Here is an 11022-nt window from a genome sequence, read left to right as displayed (position 1 = left end):
GGAGAGCAGCAGTCAGTGAATTTGGGGCTGAGGAACCTGGAACCAAGCTGTCGAGGGGCTAAGAACGTGTAAGGGAGGAAAACTCTCCACTATCCCCTTCGGTTCTGCAGCTGGCCTACGAATTCCATCGACATAAGAGAGATCAGCAGGACACAAGCTTACAAAAGTATTTTATATTTTTGCGTCGACATGGAAGCTTCCAGAAGGAAAGTGAAGACCCGAAGAAGCCATTAGACCAAAAGCGTGTATCATTTTAAACAAAGGCAAAGGGGTCTGGGCTAGAGGCAGTAAACTGTGGGACAGTGACTAAGAGCTACAGAACGAATGGAAAATCCAGGCTATTTTGGCCCATAATCAGCACTGACCCTGGTTTCTGGTAATAAGAGTGTTCACTTCCTGAGGCAGGGAGGGCTCCTTTCTCACGGGAAATGTTAGGACCTACTTTTAGGTAGAAGGAGGAAGGTGAGAGAGCCCTTCCTGAATCTGCCGCTTCTCAAGCACCTTTGACTCAAGATAATCACTATGCCAAAGTGGTATATTTGGGGGAGGCGCATCCTGAACCCCTTTGCAGGCAAGTCTGGAGTTGGATGGGCATGAAGTTAATGGCCTTTACTTCTACTTATTGGCTGTGTGCCCATGGGTAAGTCACTCAGCCATTCTGTGCCTCATTTTTTTCATCTGCAAAATGGAGTTAATAATAATGCTTGCCTTATAACGTTGTGAGGCCGACCAGAGAGGATGAACGCCAAATAAAGTAACACAGTGCCTTACACATTTAGGTGCCTTGTAAGCATCCGGTGATTATTAGTTAAAAAGTAATTACTATGTATGATTATTAGAGAGGCAGTATGGCGGAGTGGATAAGAGCCAGACCCCCCGGGTTTGATTCCCGGCATGGTCCTTTTCTAGTTGTATGACCTTGGTTGACCTTGGGTGACAGGGCTGGGGAACCGGGGGCAAGTGAGACAACTCAGGTGTAAAATTTGGGAAGACACCTCCTTGGCCTCCCCGAGTCCTGTCCCTGCTGAGCAAGCCAACTTGCATCTCTTGTGTCACATGGTGAGACATGGAACTGTCGTCCATGTAGCAGACTGTTCCGGTGTTGTATAGAAAGAATAAACCTGAGCCTGACAGTGAACCTAGAGGGAAGAAGCAGCGAAGAACTTCCACTGATAAAGAAACAGAGGTGAAGAAAGAAGACTCTCTTGGGATTTTCTGGGCTTTCATTTGAGTGAGAAGCTGGGAATCAAATCAAAGGGGCCTTGAAGGCCGAGGTAAGAAGTTTGGTCTCGATTCTCCCTGGCGGCTCCGTTTCGGATAGAGTCAGCGGTTCCCGCTTAGGGAATCACATGCCGATGACCCTCTTCCATATCCTGCTGTGGAGGCGATCTTGCTCTCCTTTCTTCCCCCGCAGGCTCCATCCTGGCAGCAGAAGTAAAAAGAGAAGAGTCAACCAGGGCGTTCCTATGCAGAGATCATAAAACATTCAGTTACTGGCTTCTCTCCAATCAGAAAAAGATAGTGTCCACTTTATTCTTAAAAAGGATAAAGCGTTCGTCTTCCCAGCAGCTACCAACCTGGGATTTAAACAGATTTGCATGGAACACTCTCCTCCGCGGCGTCCTGGCAAACGTCTCCCGCTCCCCTGCTCTCTACGAAGGCCTGTATATCTTTTCTCTGGTCCTTCCCTGCTGAATTTTAAAGAGGGTTTTAGAGGGCATGGCATGACAAGGGTTCCTCAGAGCCTTCTAAATCATAACGCACGGGACCAAAGAGGCCTAGTCCTTTTCCCGAAATGATTTGCCCACCTTGATTCCCTGGCGCCCCAGCCACAAGCTAAGAGACCTCGCAAAACATGCGAAAACTTCCCATCCTCAATTTTTCCTCCCCAAGAAACGGCTCTTAATCTTTCTCTCCCTCCCCGGCTGTCTCCGCCCTTCTCCGTCTCCCCCTGCTCTCCATCATAAAATAATAAGGCAGACCCGCACGCATCTAAATCCCTCGCAATAGCTGGAGAGGGGGGCAGCCAGACATATTTACTACTAAGTGGATGCAAATTCACTTACCGCTGATTTTCAAAGAAATGAGACGTCCCTGCCACAATATTGCTTTTCTCATCACCAAATGGGGCCTTCGCTTTGTAATTTGGCAAAGCTGTCAAAACAATCAGATCTGGGCGTCTGGATGGTGTCTGCCTGGCGTCATCCCGGGAGACGGGTCTCACCAGCAGCACCAGGCTCCTCCACTGAGAAATGTGAGGCGGTAAAGGGACATCCTGGGAAGGTGTGGGGCGATGGACGTAGAGCCCAGGGGCACAGGCACAGGTCGAAGCTGCCCCCCACCAGCGTCCTCTGCAAAGGCAGTCCCAGGGACACAGGGTTCTGGACCCCCCAGGGAGCCCCAAGGGACAAACCACCCCCACACTCCCCACCCCCGTGCACGTGCTCCCGTGCTCCCGTGTCCTTGTCTGGGATTTCCCAGGGACGCCAACCACTGCAGCCCATCCGTGGACTCCAGATCCAGAGCTTGTGAATGGTAGAAAACTCATCTGCGGCCCCAGGGAAGTCATTCGACCTACCCAGGCCTTGCTGGGATTCTTCATTAGTGGAAGGAGGCAGTGACACGGCACTGCCCGGTTCGCCTTCCACGGCTCCAGTTTCTGGTGCCGGACCCAGAAGCAAGTGCATGATGGGGCTACCCTAGACAGGGGTGCCAGTCTCCCTGCAGCTGGTGGGCTAGTCTAGATCCTTTGGTTCCCAATGACAGAAAACCAACTCTAACACAAGCTAACGTGGCCCCAGCGATCGGGAAGCTGGGTATGTTTGTTTTCTATCGCTGCTGTAACAAACTGCCTCGTTTTAGTGGCTTAAAACAACGCAAATGTGTTGTCTCACAGTTCTGGGGGTAGCTCAGAAGTCTGAAAGTGAGTTTATGTGGTTCAAATCAAGATGCCAGCCAGGCTCCGTTCCTTCTGGAAGCTCCGGGAAAGAAGTCATTCCCTGCCTGTTTTAGCTTCCAGAGAACATGCCCGAATTCCTTGGCTCATGGCCCCTTTCCAGCAATGGTGTCAGTTTAAACTCTGTTTCTGTCATCACCTCTCCTTCTCGGACTCTGACCCTCCTGCCTCCCTTTTATAAAGACCCCTTGTGATTAGACCGAGCCCACCCGGGGAAGCCAGGATGATTTTCCCATCTCAAGATCCCGAACCTAATCATATCTGTAATGTCCCTTTTGCCATGTAAGATAACATATTCACAGGTTTTCAGGATGAGGACATGAGCAATTTAGGGAGTGATTATTCTGTCTGCAGCACTGAGGAGTGGGCTTCAGGCATGGCTTGATCTAAGGGTTTGAACAGAATCATCAGGGTCTTTCCCTCAATTCGACCTCTGTACTCTGCTTCCTTTTGTGTTAGTCTGATTCTCTATGCCATTTAAAATAGCCTTCCTCCCATAGCCAAGGAAAATGCAGCGTGTAGCCCTAAATCATGGTGTTTCAGATTAGTAGATGGTTTCAGAAAATATAATTTCTCACCTCCCTTCCATTTCTCCCTCCCCTGGTCCAATCTGCAGTTTCTATGTGGGTGCCCTGAATTAAGTAAGGACCCTGGGAGAGGAATAAAACCTCCTTGAGATGGTTGGATGGAGCGTTGGTCACTGAACTTGGATATTAGGCACATACTTAAAAAAATCTTAACGTTTATTTATTTTTGAGAGAGAGAGAGAGACAGAGCGTGAGCAGGGGACAGGGAGAGAGAGAGGGAGACACAGAATCTGAAGCAGGCTCCAGGCTCCAAGCTGTCATCACAGAGCCCAATACGGGGCTTGAACCCACGAGCAGCGAGAGATCACGACCTGAGCCGAAGTCAGAAGCTTAACCGACTGAGCCACCCAGGCGCCCTGGCATATACTTATTTTATATTCTAAGCTCGTGATGCTGGACACATCAGGTTCGAATTGCCCTAGCAGCAAAACTTGGTGATTATTTCCATCTTCTGAAGGCCAGACCAATCACATGGAGGCCACGGGCAGATATCCCAGACAGGCTCAGCCCAGGGCTTTGACGTTTGGGGTCAAGCAGGGCCTGTAGCAGCCATAAGTCCCCCTTGGCCTCATCATGTGTTTATGACCTTGAGGCCAAGAGCTCCCCTCTCCCCGGAGCAGTACCATAATTAAGAGTAGTTTCCATTTTGCCAGACTCCAGGGACACTAGATACGTGAACACTTTGCTCGGAGGAGATGATGAAATTTAATATGTAGACACTCCCCGCCCGCCACCTCCCCCACTTAAGTGTTGTGGCTCACGTGGTCCTGTCTCCCCCTTCGCCAGGGGCAGGCCTGGTTTGTACCTGTTGATATAATCCTTAATAGCTCTCCCTTGGCTCTCCAAATGGGGCCCGTTTGAATGATAATGTTATGGTTTCCCCAGCGCTAGCAAGAGTGAAAAGAGTGTATTTCCCCCTCCTTCTGTTCAGCTCAGCCCTGAGCCAGGTGGAGCCTCTGAGGCAGCAGTTCGGGAAGACCCCAAATCACACAGTTCCTTCTGCTGGAGTCAAAGCCAAGAAGGAAACAAGCCACCCTTTAGGTTGGAGGAGGGCGCGGAGAGCCTGTGACCTGGGCTTCTCCGTCTCACAGCCTGGGCCTAGTGCCCTGTGTCCCCCTAGGTCCTGTCTTCTCTCCTTTATTCACCCAGATCTGAGGGTAACAGCCCAGTTGCTCTAGGAAAAACACTTTGAAAAGTTTTCCTGCACTTATTTATATGAATGTATAATAATGCATAAATAATGTAAATGCATAAATAATGTCATATGCATGGGTGTGTGTGTGTGTGTGTGTACTCTTATTTTCCTTTGCCTTGTTAGCTCCATTTTCCTTTCCATCTCTCTCTTCTTTATCCACATAACCACGGGGAGATCCGTGCTAATATCCCAGGAGGGGTCCTTCCACATTTTTCTTTAAAATCATGTACACTAACCTGTGCATACATGCGTATATGTATATAATGTTTCATGCACACACACATATATATACTTATTATAAGGGTACAGGTGGGCTTTTGTAGTTGTTTGTTTTACTGAATTAAATGGTATTCAGTTTCTTGTGTCTTGCTTTTCTTACTCAGCAATGGCCCAGGGAAGTTGTAAATGCTCTGGTGTAGCTTCAGTGAATTGTTTTGCAATAGTGTGTAAATGTACTATAATTTATTCACCTGAATCTCTAGCAATGGGTATTCACTTTGTTTCCACCGGGGAATTTCCCAGCCACCAAAATATCCATGTGTTACACTCCAGCCCTAATGCCCCTGACTTGTATATGATGCAGAATCTTTATTTTTTTTTTTTTAATTTTTTTTTTTAACGTTTATTTATTTTTCAGACAGAGAGAGACACAGCATGAACGGGGGAGGGGCAGAGAGAGAGGGAAACACAGAATCGGAAGCAGGCTCCAGGCTCTGAGCTATCAGCCCAGAGCCCGACGCGGGGCTCGAACCCGCGGACCGCGAGATCGTGACCTGAGCCGAAGTCGGAGGCTTAACCGACTGAGCCACCCAGGCGCCCCTGATGCAGAATCTTTAAAAGCGAGAGTCAATTTGAAGAGTTTAATCAGCCACCATTTTTTTTTCAAGATGTCGGACGGACCCACCAATCCAACTTCAGGCCTAGCTGCATGCTGCCCTCAGTCCCACATAAATGTAATCAAGAGCAGCCATTTTTATTCTCTCATGTTTCCTCTCTGAGTGCAGTTCTGGACTGGGGAGGATGGGGGGCCAGCCAGAGCGGATTCCCCACACAGCAACCACCTCGATGTACTAGGAAGGGCTCAGGCTCTTGGAATAGATGACCAGACCTCAAATTCTGGCTCCACCGCTTATAAGTTGGGAGATGTGGGTAAATACTCACCTCTTCCAGCCCCAGTTTTCTCACCTTTAGAACAGGAGTCGTGAGACCAACCACGTAGAGGGTTAAGTGGGATTATGTGCACACAGGTCCTGGGGGAAGAAAGGCTTCCCCACTCATACATCATGAGTCATGGCGGGGCTTGAAGGGGAAAGTTCACATCCATCAGTAGTGATGCCCAAGGCGAACAGCGCTAGTCTGATCCGCAGACAGAAACAGGTTGTTTCCAGAGTAATTGGATGCCCTGTCTTTGTTTACAGAGCCACGTGTGCACCCAGGATGTTGAAGGCACTTATTGTTGGTCAAGTCCAGAGCACTGGTGAGCCACAGGGAGAAAGACAGGCCTGGAGGTGCCCTTGCTAGGAAGGGTCCAGAGAGGAGGGTAGCTGATGGAGAGCTGAGGACTTGAGGTAGGTGCCCTGGGTTATGGGTGCAGGGGTAGCATTCCCTAAACCCTTCTGAGCTCTGGCCTCGGGCTCAGTGAGGCAGGAGCAGGGGGTAGACATTCCCCACCTGGCAACAGAGGTGTCTTCCTGTCCTTTCCATACACAACACCTCACACTTTCTAGACTCGCACCTGCTGATCTACCCACGAAGAAAGCAGAAACTAGAGCCTAACATCATAACGTCTTTGTGGGCTTAATGTGGGTGCATCGCCCCCCCCCATTCAGATGTTGAAGCCTTAACCCTCCAGTGTGATGGTATTTGGAGGTGAGCCTTGGGGAGGTAATTAGGTTTAGATAGTCCTGAGGGTGGCGTCCTCGTGATGGGCGTCCTTATGAGAAGAGGAGGAGAGATGAGAGACCTTTCTCTCTCTCTGCCATGTGAGGACACAGCAAGAAGGCAGGTGTCGGAAAGCCAGGAGGCGAGCCTTCACCAGGAACCGAATCTACCGGCATCTCGATCTTAGACTTTCCCGGTCTCCGGAGCTGTGGTTTAAGCCCCTGGTATCTTGTTACGGCAGCTGGAGCTGACTGAGGCAGCACCCATGCCTTTCTGTTTAGGATGCTGGAAGAAAAGACCAACAGAATGTTTTTAACATGTCTGGCCCCCGAAATTGTGTCCCATAGCCAATACCAAGACCCTTGCCTCCATCCACCGTCATGCTCCCAGGGGACGGTGACCAGCACTGTGGAGAAGCATCTGGCAAGTCGGTGGGGGAGAGAGCCCACCAAAAATTCTTAACGTCTCTGGAAAGGGTGAGAGCAGAGGATGACTTAGGCTGGAAAGCCAGAGAGTTCCCTCTGCCCCCACAACTTCCCATTACTAAGGGCCAGATTTTGGCTTCAAACCAGACCCCAAGGAACTACCCAAGACCTCTGAGAAAGTACAAGGATTCCAATTCCCTTCATCCCCAGCAGCCTTCTCTGAGTCACCAAATGCCGCCCCCCTCCAGCATCTGCCAAGCCATCACTCACCACCCCTCCCCTGCCCCAGACACCGGCCAGATCCTAGTGACGGTCTTTCTTGGGGACAATTTGCCCAGGACTCCAACATACTCATTTGTACCTTTCTTGGTACCAAGCATGCTGTCTCGCACACAGAGGATGCTTTATATGTATTTGATGAGTCATTGATTAGAAATGATAGGATGGTCAATACCAGCAGAGGGAGGGGACACTGGGAGCCAGCAGGTGCCTGAATTGGAGGAAAAAGTGAAGCCCCATCCCCAGGCAGAGCTTGAGTCTAGAACCCAGAGTCCCCACCAGGGAGGTGGGAGCCATTGTTACCAATTACTCAGACCTGGGTTTCATTCATTCATTAAAATCTTCAAAATGGGAGTTGTGTTAACGGCCAGGCATGCTGTTCTTTCCCCTCCAGGTAAGAAGATTTATTGCCCAAACTTACATTTTATCGCGCACAACCGAATAAAAATGATCGATTTCCCTGCCCGCCTTACAGCATCCTTCCACAGTTATTAAAGTCTCTAAAAATGTTTTCTTTTTTTTTTTTTTTTTAAAAAGGTTAAAAGAAAGAGAAGTGGAGAGAGAAGAAACCAAAAGGAGACAGAGAAACGCCGGATTGCTGAGGGCTATCCATCTTGTCAGCTCGGGACCGCATAACCTTGATGTCACTATATTTTCTGCTCATATCCAAATTTACAATTTGCCAGCCAAGGAGATGGAAATGCCAAACCTCCTCCTTGGAGGTGAATGCCGGGAGGTTCTTAAAGGGCCCAAGAGAAGGGAGGACCCCAGCTCTGAAAACCGTATAAGACAGCGAACCTGTCCCTGAGCCTTTAGCAATTTTCTCCAAGTTGGGAAAGCCCAGCCTCCTAGGGCGAGGACGGGGTTTTCACTCCAGGGCCCCAAACGCATTCATCCAAGAGTCCCATATGCGCTCTGTCCCCATGATGGACAAGCAGATCTGTGGCCCACCTGAGCAGCCATGGCAGGCTGGAAATTCGCCGCTCAGGTTAGGAGATGTGATGGCAGAGGAAGGTGTGAAGCATAGTGTGCGGGAGGCGTTTAACCCACAGGAAAGCTGCACACAAGCCCAGCAAAAGTGCCAGTTTGCACACAAACAGGATGGGCTATTACACATCATTCATCTGTTCATTCTAGTAGGTCCCCAAGAACCTTCTCTCTGCTGTTTTGGTAATTTAATTTTACTAAATACCAAGTTATACAATTGTATATCACCCATTTGCAAACATATTGTGAATTCCTTCAGGACAAGAATAAGGTCTCTCTCTCTCTCTCTCTCTCTCATGTGCACACACACACACACACACACACACACTGGGTGTTTTCTACGGGGGTCTGTTGCAGCTTATTCAGAGTGGTAAAACCCTGTTTTAAAACATAATTCAGAATTTATTATTCGTTACTAGATCAGTCTGGCCTTTTTCCAAATTAGTGCTAATTAGTCAGTCTTCCTGGACTTGTTTCTGGGCGAACAAGGACCTCTGTCCTTTGCTGAGACCTCAGTTCCTCCTCAGGCAATTCCATCCTGAGTCCTGAGGGGTGCCGACACCCCAGGCGAGGCCGTGGGCCTCCGCAGCAGCACTGGGGGGTACCCTCCCTGGAAGGCTCCCTCCATTGTCCCGGGTTTTCCCGGTGCGTGGGAGTCTAGAGTCCTGTCGGGGAGCACTTTCCCAGCGTGGCCTGGAAGATAGCCATAAATCTGTCTCGGGCCATTTGACTCAGGCCCTCAATGCCAAGCTTAACAGGCACTTCCATCGGCCCTGATGCGCCAACGATCTATAAGCCATTAACCAGGCAGTATTAGACCTCCCAGCTCGGACTCTTCTGTGGGAGCACACGCAGAGAAGGAGGGAAGGAGGGAGAGAGGGGAGGGCTGCCTGGACGGCAACCGCTGGGCCCATTAGGGCTGCAAAATCATGCAGCACCTGCCCAGCCAGGTCCTACTCTAGACCTGAGTGTAAGACAGGGACCCAGCCCAGCGGTGAGAGGCCACAGCTGGCCAATGGCTTGGGCGGGGGGGGAGGGGCGGGCAGTCAGGACAGTGGTTCAGACTTAGAGAGCCACCAATCTCACTTCTGCTCTGTCTGCTATGTCTTCTAGAAGGTGCACTGCCAGAGTGGGCTGCACTTGTCCTCAGGCAGTAGGCCTTTGACCCCTCACTCCGAGTCCGAAAGCTCCCCCAGAGCCCATGCCCTGGGGCGTCCCATCTTGAATGCCAGATCCCCCCTTTCCTATAAGAAGAGGTGGCTGGTGTGCTCGCTTCGACAGCACATATGTTCAAGTTGGAACAACACGGAGAAGATTCACACGGCCCCTGCACAAGGGTGACACACAAATTCGTGAAATTTCCATGTTTTTAAGCAAAACTAATATAAAAACAGGGAAGGGGACAAAAACATAAGAGACTCTTAAATATGGAGAACAAACAGAAGGTTGCTGGGCGGGGGGGGGGGGGGGGGTGTGGAAGGGGGGAGGGGCTGAATGGATAAGGGGCATTAAGAAATCTACTCCTGAAATCGTTGCTGCACTATATGCTAACTTGGATGTAAATTAAAACAATAAATTAAGGGAAACCAATTTGACAATAAACTTCATATATTGAAAAAAATAAAAAAATAAAAACAATAAATTAAGTAAAATTTTAAAAAAATAGACGGCTGGTGGTGGTAGTAAGGGCTAACAACTGTTTGCGCTCCCCAAGAATCAGGTGCTAGCCTCAGTCCATCACACACACACACACACACACACACACACACACAGCCCCTCTGTCACCACAGCAACCCCAAGAGACAGCTGCTGTTCTCAGCCCCGCCGCTCAGGTCGGGGAGCAGAGGCACAGAGCTGTTAAGAAGCCTTCCCAGGTCACACAGCTGGAAGGCAGCATGTGGATTTTAACCAGACCGCTTGGCTACGGGACCTGTGCCTTTCTTGGTGGCTCTGTTGACTGCCTGTCAAAGTGGCTGGGAGGCCAACATCAAAACACACTGGATGGAGACAGCCCAACTTAAGGTTGGCGAAAGAGTCATGCGTCCCAGGTGGCCGCCACTGAACTGGTAGGACTGACCCCCCAGCCCGAAAAGCGAGGGAGAGCAGTTTACCTAAACAGTCCTGGCTCAGGCCAGAGAGACCGAAAATTGCATCTTCTATTCCTTCTAGAAACAGGACTGTCTAAGTTGTTTCCATCATCGGAGCCTCTTAGCCCATCCATGTTTTTAGGTCCAAGATCTCCTCGTTCTGAGGTTCTTATGACAAGAGCTTATGCCAGCTGGCTGTGCTGAAGGGACCGGTCTCCAGGGTCCCCTCACATGGCAGATGTCCCTTCATACATGGGAGGGACAAGATGGGACAGGATGAGATGGGAAAGGAAATGGATGAGTAGTGTCTTTTTAGCTAAATTATCCATGTGTTCCAAAATCCTGACTTTCCAAAAACTTATGGATAATCGATCACTAAAAAAGAAACAACCAGGGGCGGCTGGGTGGTTCAGTCGGTGGGGCGTCCAGCTGGGGCTCAGGTCATGATCTCCCAGTTCTTGCATTCGAGCCCTGCATTGGGCTCTGCGCTGATGGCTGGAGGCTGCTTCGGATTCTGTGTCTCCCTCTCTCCCTGCTCCTCCCCCACTCGTGCTCTGTCTCTCTCTCTCTCTCAAAAATAAATAAATAAACATTAAAAAAATTCTAAATAAAGAAGAAATATCCA

The 11022-nt window shown here is 49.8% G+C and overlaps 1 non-coding gene across 1 annotated transcript; it reads left to right on the top strand.

Annotated features, from left to right (window-relative positions):
- Positions 1–9575: 9575 nt before the first annotated feature.
- Positions 9576–9682, top strand: LOC131498702 (U6 spliceosomal RNA). The gene has a single exon (XR_009255572.1). It is a non-coding gene; the product is annotated as a U6 spliceosomal RNA (small nuclear RNA).
- The last annotated feature ends 1340 nt before the right edge of the window (positions 9683–11022 follow it).

The sequence above is a fragment of the Neofelis nebulosa genome, chromosome 16 (genome assembly GCF_028018385.1).
Source record: "Neofelis nebulosa isolate mNeoNeb1 chromosome 16, mNeoNeb1.pri, whole genome shotgun sequence".
Lineage (NCBI taxonomy): Eukaryota > Metazoa > Chordata > Mammalia > Carnivora > Felidae > Neofelis > Neofelis nebulosa.
This window is presented reverse-complemented; position numbering and strand designations above follow the sequence as displayed.